This window comes from Pteropus vampyrus, unplaced genomic scaffold, assembly GCF_000151845.1.
Source record: "Pteropus vampyrus isolate Shadow unplaced genomic scaffold, Pvam_2.0 Scaffold99, whole genome shotgun sequence".
In the NCBI taxonomy this organism is placed as follows: Eukaryota; Metazoa; Chordata; class Mammalia; order Chiroptera; family Pteropodidae; genus Pteropus; species Pteropus vampyrus.
Genome location: NW_011888880.1, coordinates 5328805 through 5338423, shown reverse-complemented (window position 1 = coordinate 5338423; position 9619 = coordinate 5328805). Strand labels below are relative to the sequence as shown.

The 9619-nt window shown below is 38.8% G+C and overlaps 1 pseudogene; it reads left to right on the top strand.

Moving 5' to 3' along the window:
- Positions 1–1100: 1100 nt before the first annotated feature.
- LOC111742708 lies at positions 1101–1219 on the top strand (annotated as a pseudogene).
- Positions 1220–9619: the final 8400 nt, after the last annotated feature.

Below are 9619 nucleotides of genomic sequence, written 5' to 3'. Positions count from 1 at the left end.
GAAAAATATTTCATTGTATGGCTATACCCCCAGTTAAGTTTTTGACTGTCCATGAATAATGCTGCCAGGAACATTCACATACAAGCTTTTGTGTGGAGGAAGAAATTTTGCAAGTCAGAAATCTGAGGGAATTCAATGATTACCATGTTTTTGGCTCAAAACTAATAAGATTGAAGCTGGCTGCTTCTGGCAGCTGAGGAAGCTGGAGGAAAAAAAAAAGTAGAAATCAACAAAGGATGAGGAAGAGAGGGGTAGAGGAGAAAGAGTCCTGATCCTTAATGCCCTCCCACTTCCCCTCAGCAATCCTCCTGGATTTCTATTTTCTCCTGGCCTCCCTCTTAAAAAAAAAAAAAAAAAAAAAAAAATCCATCTTCTATCCCTTATCACACCAGAATGATCAACTTCCTCGCATCGCATCTTCATCTTCGAATTCTGCCTAGGCGTCAGTTTACCCACGGCGGGGGCTGCCGACTTGCATGCCGGTTACAGAGCACAGCTGGGGGTGGGGGGATGGGTAGGGGGGTGTGGGAGGTGGGGCGCAGTGTGGGAGGCCTGCCCTCCCTGATCCGGCTGGCAAAGTGTCCTAATTCATCCAGGTTCAACTTCCCTGACCACCTTTCTCCCACAGGAGAGTTAGAGACCCTTGGGATCCCTTATAGTTCCACACAGCAGTTGTCCTCAGCTGTCTATCATTTATCTATGTATTCTATACAGTATCTATATCTATATCCACATCCTACTTACAGCTTAGTTTCTTTTTTGACATATCTAACTTCCTTGAGGGGATAGGACCTTGTTGGGAGCAGAGGGTTTTTCCCTTGATTGTCTCATGTCCTTAGCGTGTAGCACAGTAAATGTTTGTGGCATGAATGAAAGAACAGCAAATGAATAAATAGTGAATGAAGGTTCTGTGAAGAAAGGGAAAGGTGGCCTCCTTGTAGATCCACCAGGGTAAGGGACAACGGTTCTGTCGTGGAGTCACAGAACATACATGATGTGCCACATAGTAAGTTGTAATAAGTTGTAAAATGTTTTTTTTTCCAGTAACATATCCAAGTTTGCAAATAAACCACGTTGGTTTGCTTAAAAAGAAAATCAGAGTCTTCAGCCATGCCACCCTGACCATGGCCAATCCCGTCTGATCTCAGAAGCTAAGCAGGGCCGGGCCTGGTTAGTACTTTGATGGGAGACCACCTAGGAAGACCAGGTGCTGTAGGCGTCAATAAAAAATAAGGGATTGTAAGCTGACAAGGTCCTTGCAATTTTTGAGGTCAACCAAGGGTTGTCTCACCTAAAAAAAATAAAAAAATAAATAAAATAAAAAATAAGAAAATAAAAAGAAAATCAGAGATTTGAGATTATCTGCACAATAATGAAACTCTTCATTGCTTACTTTCCAATATGCTTTCTTGAGTGGAAGGATAAAGGGTTAAGCTGTAAGTGGCCGGCCAAGATTGGTGCCAGGCCCTGGGGAGGCTCGGATGTGTGCCGTGAAGGCGGCCAGTATCTGCCAGGAGTCAGGGCAGAAAAGAGCACAAAATTTCCAGGCTAGAAAGTTGCGATGGAGCAGGCTGGGAGGGGATGATTGCAGAGCCTCCTTCCCTGACTCTGAACGAAGCAGGCGGTCTCGTCAAGGGCGCGTGAGGACGATGGGGACTTTGCAAGATTCTCGTCGTTGGCGTGTAGAGTAGACACGCATTCGTGTCCTTTTCTCTCTGAACGTGCAAAGCTCTGGGCTGACTAGTAGCCATCTTTTTCCTGGATGTGAAGTCATATTTTTCTAAAAGAAGGATCTAGACTCTCTTGGAAAACAAGAAACTTTAGGAAGATTTCCATTTAAACTAATGAAGAAATGGTGATGATAGAAGCTTCTGCGACCTAGAAAATTCATTGATGTTTTGCTTCCTTAGAGCTTGAGTACAAAGACCCATTGTCTGTCCGTTCCTCTTAAAGTTCAATTATTAGAAAATTGATTACATGTCGAAAAGTGACAGATTAATTGCTCCAGAAATCTAAATGTGTGCGAGCCTGGCATCTGTAGACCAACTGGTGCCTGCACGGTGGGCTCAAGTAGAACTGACCAGGCTTATAGACGTGTATTCTCTCGGCTGTTTAATAACTAATGGGTGTCATGGGTCATCGGGGTTTGGCGAGGGGTAGAATGTGATTCAAAAGTGGCAGCTAAAGAGGACAATGTTTAGTTAATTTATTTGTACCTTAATTCTAATGGAAAACCTTGAGGAATCTATGTGCACTTTCTTTCCGAAACTTATTTATACATTAATATCATTAGGAATGGCTATTTGTTTGTATTATCACTTCGAGTACGCAAAATAGATGGATACTATTTAATAATAGCAACGGCTAACACATTTCACTCTCGAAAGTGTCCTGGTTTCTAGGATAAGATCATCCTTCTCACTGAGCACTTACTTTGTGCCAAGCTCTCCTTCTAAGTGCTGTATATGGATTCATTTATATGTAGTCACAGTGCCATACATCCTTAAGACCATGCCTCCAAATTTTGAAGACAATTAACCATTTGGCATTAGCTAGAGTGATATTGTGCATGCTCTTAATAGACTCTTCTTAGCATTTTCATTAGTCAGGGGTGTAATGGTGCTGGGAAAATCTAATAATAAAGGTAAGCAACGGTAATTGGTTGTTATGGATTAATCAAAGAGCCTATAAAGCAGAGCATATAAATTTTGGATCTAATCGTCACTGGAAATGTTCTGTGTCCTTTCAGAGAAGATGAATGAGCATGTAGAGAAAACTGACCTTTTTTTTTTCTCATTAATAACATTTCTTTTTATTAAAGATGAATTTATCACCGGTAATTATTACCTTTCCTTTCAGCAGGTTTGTATAGAATAACACAGCCAGAAGGGAAAAAAATACTAAAAAACTTATCATCAAATGAAAATTATTGGTTCTTTCCCCCATTTGCTCTTCTGTACGACAAAGGTTAAATTTTAGATACCTGACAACTATATGAAGGTACTGAATCCCCATGAATTGTAGACTTTAGATATGTGAAATGCATAATTTGTGAATTATATCACAATGAAGCTGCTATAAAACAATTTAGGTCCCTGTCCTATTGTTTATAATCTCATAAAAATGTCCTGGTGCATACATTTTAAGAACAAAGTATATACACATCAATATCCATTTGATGTGAATCGTATATTAATGCATGTTCTTGTAGCATGATGTAACTTGAGAGGAGATTATATAAAATGGGCATTGGATGTTCTATAAGGAGACTGAATTATGCTTCATGAGCACACATTATAATGTCAATTGAGCAATGGTTTTAATGAATATCACAAACGCACCAAATACAAGAAGTGAAATCTGGCCTAGTCACACCCAGACCTACGAAATCGGAATCTCTGCTGTTGGGATTGGAACATCAGTTTTAAAAGCTTCCTTTTTAAAGTGCCTCCAAGGTTGAAGGACACCAGATTAGCTGAAAATGGCTGGGATGAGAGCACCAGGTGACAAGCACTTTCTTTCAATTGGATATGCTAGAAATTGGCTTCTTCCTACCGAAAGAACTGCTTTGCTTATGTAAATATACTCTTGAATACTTGTAAGTACTGATTTTGCATGAGCTTCAGACAGATTGAGTGGACATAAACTAGAAGGAAAACAGCTAGGGGCTGGGGTGGGGGTGGGTGGGAGTGGTGGGAAGCATGAATTAAAAAAAAAAAAAATCAAAATAAGAAACAGTAAATGAGAACCTAGAGGCCCTTCAATTGTTCTTACATCTTAACACTAGAAAGGACATCAAGAATCTAATCCAATATCTACATTTTCCCCCCAGGAAGGTAAAGAATTAGAAGTTAGGCAAGAAGTCCAAGGACACACAGCTAGTAAATAGAGGCCAGGACTGGTCCGTGCCTGTCCATTCTAATTCTAATACGGTGGGAGGCGCTTACTCCCTTCCAAACCGTGCTGCTGAAATAACTTCATACTTCTAGAAAAGCCACAGAAATAGTATAATTTCTGTCAAACGTTTCCCCTGCTTTGCCTAACGTCACCCTCTTATATAACTGAGGTACGACAATCAACAATCAAATTAATGTTGGTACAATGAAATATTCTTTTGCAAATGAAACTGAGACTTAGGTCAAACGGCTTGCAGAAGGGCACACAGCAATAAGTTGCAGTCCTTGTCACCTTTAAGGGACACAAGTACCCACTTACCTTTGTTTCATCTAAAAAGCCTTGTGTAAAAAAAATAAATAAAATAAATAAAATCACCTTGTTACAAGAACATGTTTCTAGAATGAAGGCTAGGTGAGAGCAGCATACTGTCCCGCTGGCACCACGGATGCAAGACATTTGCGGGCATTTGAGAGTCCCCCCCCCACCCCCAAGGGCCCGCGCATTTGATTTAATGCTCTGTTGCAGTTGCAGTCTTGAAATTCTTAATAATTTTATCTTGGAACTTGTGTTTGTTTGTAATGGCCAATAGTACAATGGAATGATAAATCTAGCAGCAGGGTGGGAACAACCGCCTAAGGGTACAAAACGGCGGCGCCAGTGAGTGTGGCTTGGCGCCCAGTGCGCATGCGCAAACCTTTGCCCGAGCCTGGGAGGCGGAGTGGGGACTTGAACCCACATTAGAGGTGGTGACAGTGGAGGCAGGAGCTGAAGAGAGGAGGTGCTCCGCATGTCTGTCCTCGGAGGTCCCTGCAGCGCCTCTGGCCTGCAAACTTTGCCAGTAAATAATTATGAAACAAAAGCGTTGACTTTGCAATAGATCACCAGAGGTCACTAGAATTCTTCAATGAATTTAAGACCTCTGGTTTTGAAAACTCCCACCACATTGCAAAGCAAGTATCTTGTCTTAGAAATAGAAATTAAATTTAAAGCTGGTCACATGCAATGGAAAGGAACACTACTTTAATATGTTTCAGAGGAACCAGTTCTTAGAAGACAATTTTAAAATGATTTTTTCTCTTGCAATTGAAGATACAACGATAGAACGAATAAACGGGCATTTGGAATTATGTACAAACCATGAAGTCACTTTCAGTTTCTTGTAAACCACAAGAGAGAGGAAATGTCAGAGAAAACATTAAAATGCCATTGCATTTAAAATTAAACTTACACCGACTAATTTGTATTCAGGAAGAGCTAAATCTTTTTAGAAAAATTATTCCGTGAGAATCATCACCTACATATGTACTAAAATTTATTTTTTGAAATGATTTACCAGGAATTTATCCCAATAAACTATAGGTTGCCACAGTCTATAAAACTCTCAAGTCCACTAACATTTATATCAGCAGAAAAGTTCTCAAAATTAAAAATTATCAAAAATTATTTGTGATCTTACATTTGCCAAGAGTGACTTTCAATTATACAGATTGAAAATGAAGTTGACAAAGGGTAAATTTTGCTGATGTAATAAGTGAATGTGCAGAAAAATGAACCAGGAAAATCTTATTCCTGATCAAGATATCACATTAATGTTATTACTTATTGCGTTGATGAAATTATGACAGCATAAATCCTTTCTTTTGCAATTTTAAGTTTGTTTTTATTCATATATCACCATTACTCCTATTACCTTACATATGTAATATTTTTAAAGGAAAAAGCTTTATATTTTAGTATTTTTAATGGCATGTTTTTCCCACCCTTTGAAGCAAGAAGCCTCACACTTTTATTTTGCACTGGGCCTACGGGGTTTCGGGTTTTGGGTTTCGGGTTTTGTAGCTGGGCCTGCTGAGGCCGTCACACTTTGCATAATGGCGTTGCTTCTGCTTCTGCGTTTAAATCTGAGATTTAAAATCCCTGGCAGGTGTATCTGTTGGCAAAGCCTAGGTCTGTACCCTGTACACTACCTACAAGGGAAACTGGGCTAGGAAAGGGAGTATGTAGTGTATGTATATATATGTGTGTGTGTGTGTGTGTGTGTGTGTGTGTGTGTGTGTGTACATATATATATCTACATATACATATAAATAAAATTATAAATATTACTATATATATTTAGTCCTTTAAGAGGAGGTGGCTCTGTCTCATAACGTGAGAGATTACTTACATAGAAAGAAGGTTCACATACTGGCCAGAAAAAAAAGAAAATGATAACTATCCACTAAAGAGGGGTGCCCAAGACTGAAGTGAGAATTGCTGCTACACAGGCCCCCATGGGTTAGAAACACCCTGAGTTAAAAGCAAATGCATTTAATGTGATGATATTATTGACTTCAGCTTGAATTTTGAATACTTGAAGATGCCATTTGACTCAGCGGCTCTGTAACTTCAGCTATGAGTGAATGAAAGCATTATTAAATAGAGAGACCCGATGAGAAGTTCTGAAGTTTGGTAAGCTGCATGGCCAGTGCCTGAATGACAGTTCTGGGGTTAGAGGTAGAAAGTGAAACTGGCCATATTACATCTGTTCAGTGTGAAGAATGTGATTATCAGCTAAAATGCAATTCTCTGCTCAGGGAGCGGTGGACAGAAATTCGCAAAGGGACAGGAGCTTGAAAAGATGCTACAAAGGATGTCAGGGAAAGAGATTTTACCAAAGATTCTTCAAATAAATCAAATTATCATGGCTTGCTACGATTTTAGTTAACCAACAGGATCTGGTCTTCTAACAAATAACCATGAAAGAATGAACCAGAAAATCTGAGTTGGTGTGTGAGGAGGTGTCTTCCTGATGCCTCCCATAATGTTAGCCTTTGTTGTTGTTGTTGTTTTTAACGACTACAGCACCTGATATTCCTAGGCAGTCTCCCATCCAAGTACTAACCAGGCCTGACCCTGCTTAGCAGTTTCCGTGATCAGACGAGATTAGGCACGTTCAGGGTGGCATGGCTGTAGACCGTTGTTGTTTATGGCTGTGATCTGTATCACTTTAATCAGAGGATAAGATATTTCACATCCAAAGGTGTAATATTCAGACTCAGTAGTTGTAGTGGGGTGCATGGTGGACCCCCAAAAGATGCACCTCCGGCCTGACTCCCAGAAGCCGAGAATGTGACCTCATTTAGAAAAAGGGTCTTTGCAGATGTGATTAAAGAGCTCACAATGAGATCATCCTGGATTATTCAGGTGGACACTCAATACAATGACAGGTTTAACATAAGAGACAGGAGAAGACACAGAAGGCCAGGTGAAGATGAGGCAGAGATTGCAGTGGTGCAGCCGTGAGCCAAGGATGCCTGGAGACGCAGATACTGGCAGAGGCGGGGAAGGGTCCTCCCCTGGAGCCTTTGGAAAGCCTGCAGCCCCGCCCACACCTAGATTTCTGACTGCTAGTCCCCAGAACAGCCGGGAAAATACATTTCTGTTGTTTTAAGCCATCCAGTTTGTGGGACTCTGTTACAGGAGCCCTGGGAAAATGACACAGTAGTTTCTCAGAGGATAGTCTCAGAGAAGCTAAACTTCTGTGTTCATACATTCTTAAGAAGATTCATTAACCTTGTTATTTCTGAAAATGACATTTCGATTGCATCTTCCAGAATCGTCCTGTGGCTCCTTGATCTTGCCACCACCGACATTATCTGACACCCATAACCACCTGCCCTGCTTTCCATTTTTTTCCTGAACCACTGGTCTGAATGGGACTTGCACAGGTGATACCCTAGGTGGCTTATTAGTAAGACGAGTACCGAATTTAGAATTCTGGCATCTGAAAACATATCTAATGAAGGATGATTTTTACCCAAATGAATGTCAGGAAGGTACTTACCATGATGATTTTGGGGTGAAGTAATGCACATGTTTTCCTCAAGGTATTGCTTCTCTGTATTAGTGCTTTGGAACACCTCGTTAAGAGAGGAAAATGCATTTTCTCCTAATGCTGCAAGCTCTATTTTTTTTTTTTTTTTTGTATTTTCCTTTTAACTTAAAAAAAAGTTTCATACTAGAGTAAAGTCTCTATTTTTTTAAAAAAAGAAATAAAAAAAGTTTCATACTAAAGCAAATTATTATTTTTTTTTTAAAAAAAGGAAATGTGGAGAGCATTTTCAGAGCAAAATAAGAATTTTCCATTTTTTAAATTTAAATTTTATTTACTTTTTTTAGGCGAGGCAACCCTTGGTTGACCTCACAGATTGCCAAGACCTTGACCTTGTCAGCTTACAATCCCTTATTTTTTATTTATTAACACCTACAGCAGCTGGTCTTCCTAGGTGGTCTCCCATCCAAGTACTAACCAGGCCTGACCCTGCTTAGCTTCTTGAGATCATACGGGATTGGGTTTGTTTGGGGTAGCAGGCTGTAGGCTGAATTTTCCTTAATAGTAGTATTGCTTCAGATGACACTCTATTCTAACTGGGTAGCTTCTCCTTTGTCAGCATCCTGAAGGCAACTGTTCAAGTCTCTTTCTGGACAGTTCTCATTCTGATTGCATCTCATTTTCTTTATGTCACTTTTATCTAATAAGATGATTTCTCCTGGGATTGAAAAGGTAACAATTTTTGAGCAGTTCCAAGGAACAGCCAGGCGATCTACTCCGATTGGTTTATCGGCATAGTTTACTCTCATGTAAGTTATAAATAATAGCTTTCTCTTTAATTTGTATTCCTCATTTACTTCTCATAGAGAAGGAAAAGCAGACTTAAATCAAATATAATTGACTCTATCAATACTTTTTAGAAGAATTTTTGAGGTCCTCTCACTGCAATTTTTTTCCCCATTCAGTTTATAAATCAACGAGAGTTGTTGAGAAATGCTGCATAATCCCACTAATAATGGAGGTGAAGCTTAGAGCCTGGAATCACCTCACAAAAATGGGTAGTTAAATGTTTTCAGCTAAATGACATTTCATGACAGTGCCAGAAGAAAAAGAACCTTTTATGGGGAAAAAAAAAATTGTAACTTTCAATTTTATTGGAAATAATTATCCCTCTAAAACAACATAGTCAGAACATGACTGCTACATTTAAAATATCTTGGGTTTATATTACAATAATTCTAAAACCTATGTTTATATTAACGCACTTATCCCCTAAATTGTAGAATTACCTAAATTTATTTTTTTAAGGAAATACTTATTATTTTCTATTTAATTTATGATCTTTTTTATTTAATTCTCAACAAAGCAATGTGCCTTTAGCAATATCATCATTTAACGAAGCTCTGTAACTTGAAATAAAACTATGACTAGATTGCTGGCCCTCCACATATACCTTAATATGCAATTATGTTAGCATAGGAGTCATTTTTGTATTTAATTTGAATATGGTTAAATATCCTCACTGATTAAAAAGTATTTTAATTTTAAAAACAAGGTTTAGGAAAATTACTGTGTTGTTTACCTCCCCCCAGCTCCCACTCTTTACATCAGGATTCCGTATTGCGCTTTATTCTCCCTTAACTCTCTTTTACTTTCTACATTGTCTCTTTCTTACATGCTCCTCAGTCGCTGCTGAGTGTGATACCTCCTTTCCTCCACCAATTTTCTGTGACAGGTATGCAAAGAAGTAAATAGGCATTTTGTAGAAAATATAACTTTTTTTTTTTATCATTTAACTTATAAAAATTGAAATATGTTGAGATATATTGGGAGTAAAAAAGAATTCATTTTGATTTGTACATGTCAAGTTGTTTGATACTTTAGTTCTGGTAAAACCATTAAATTAAG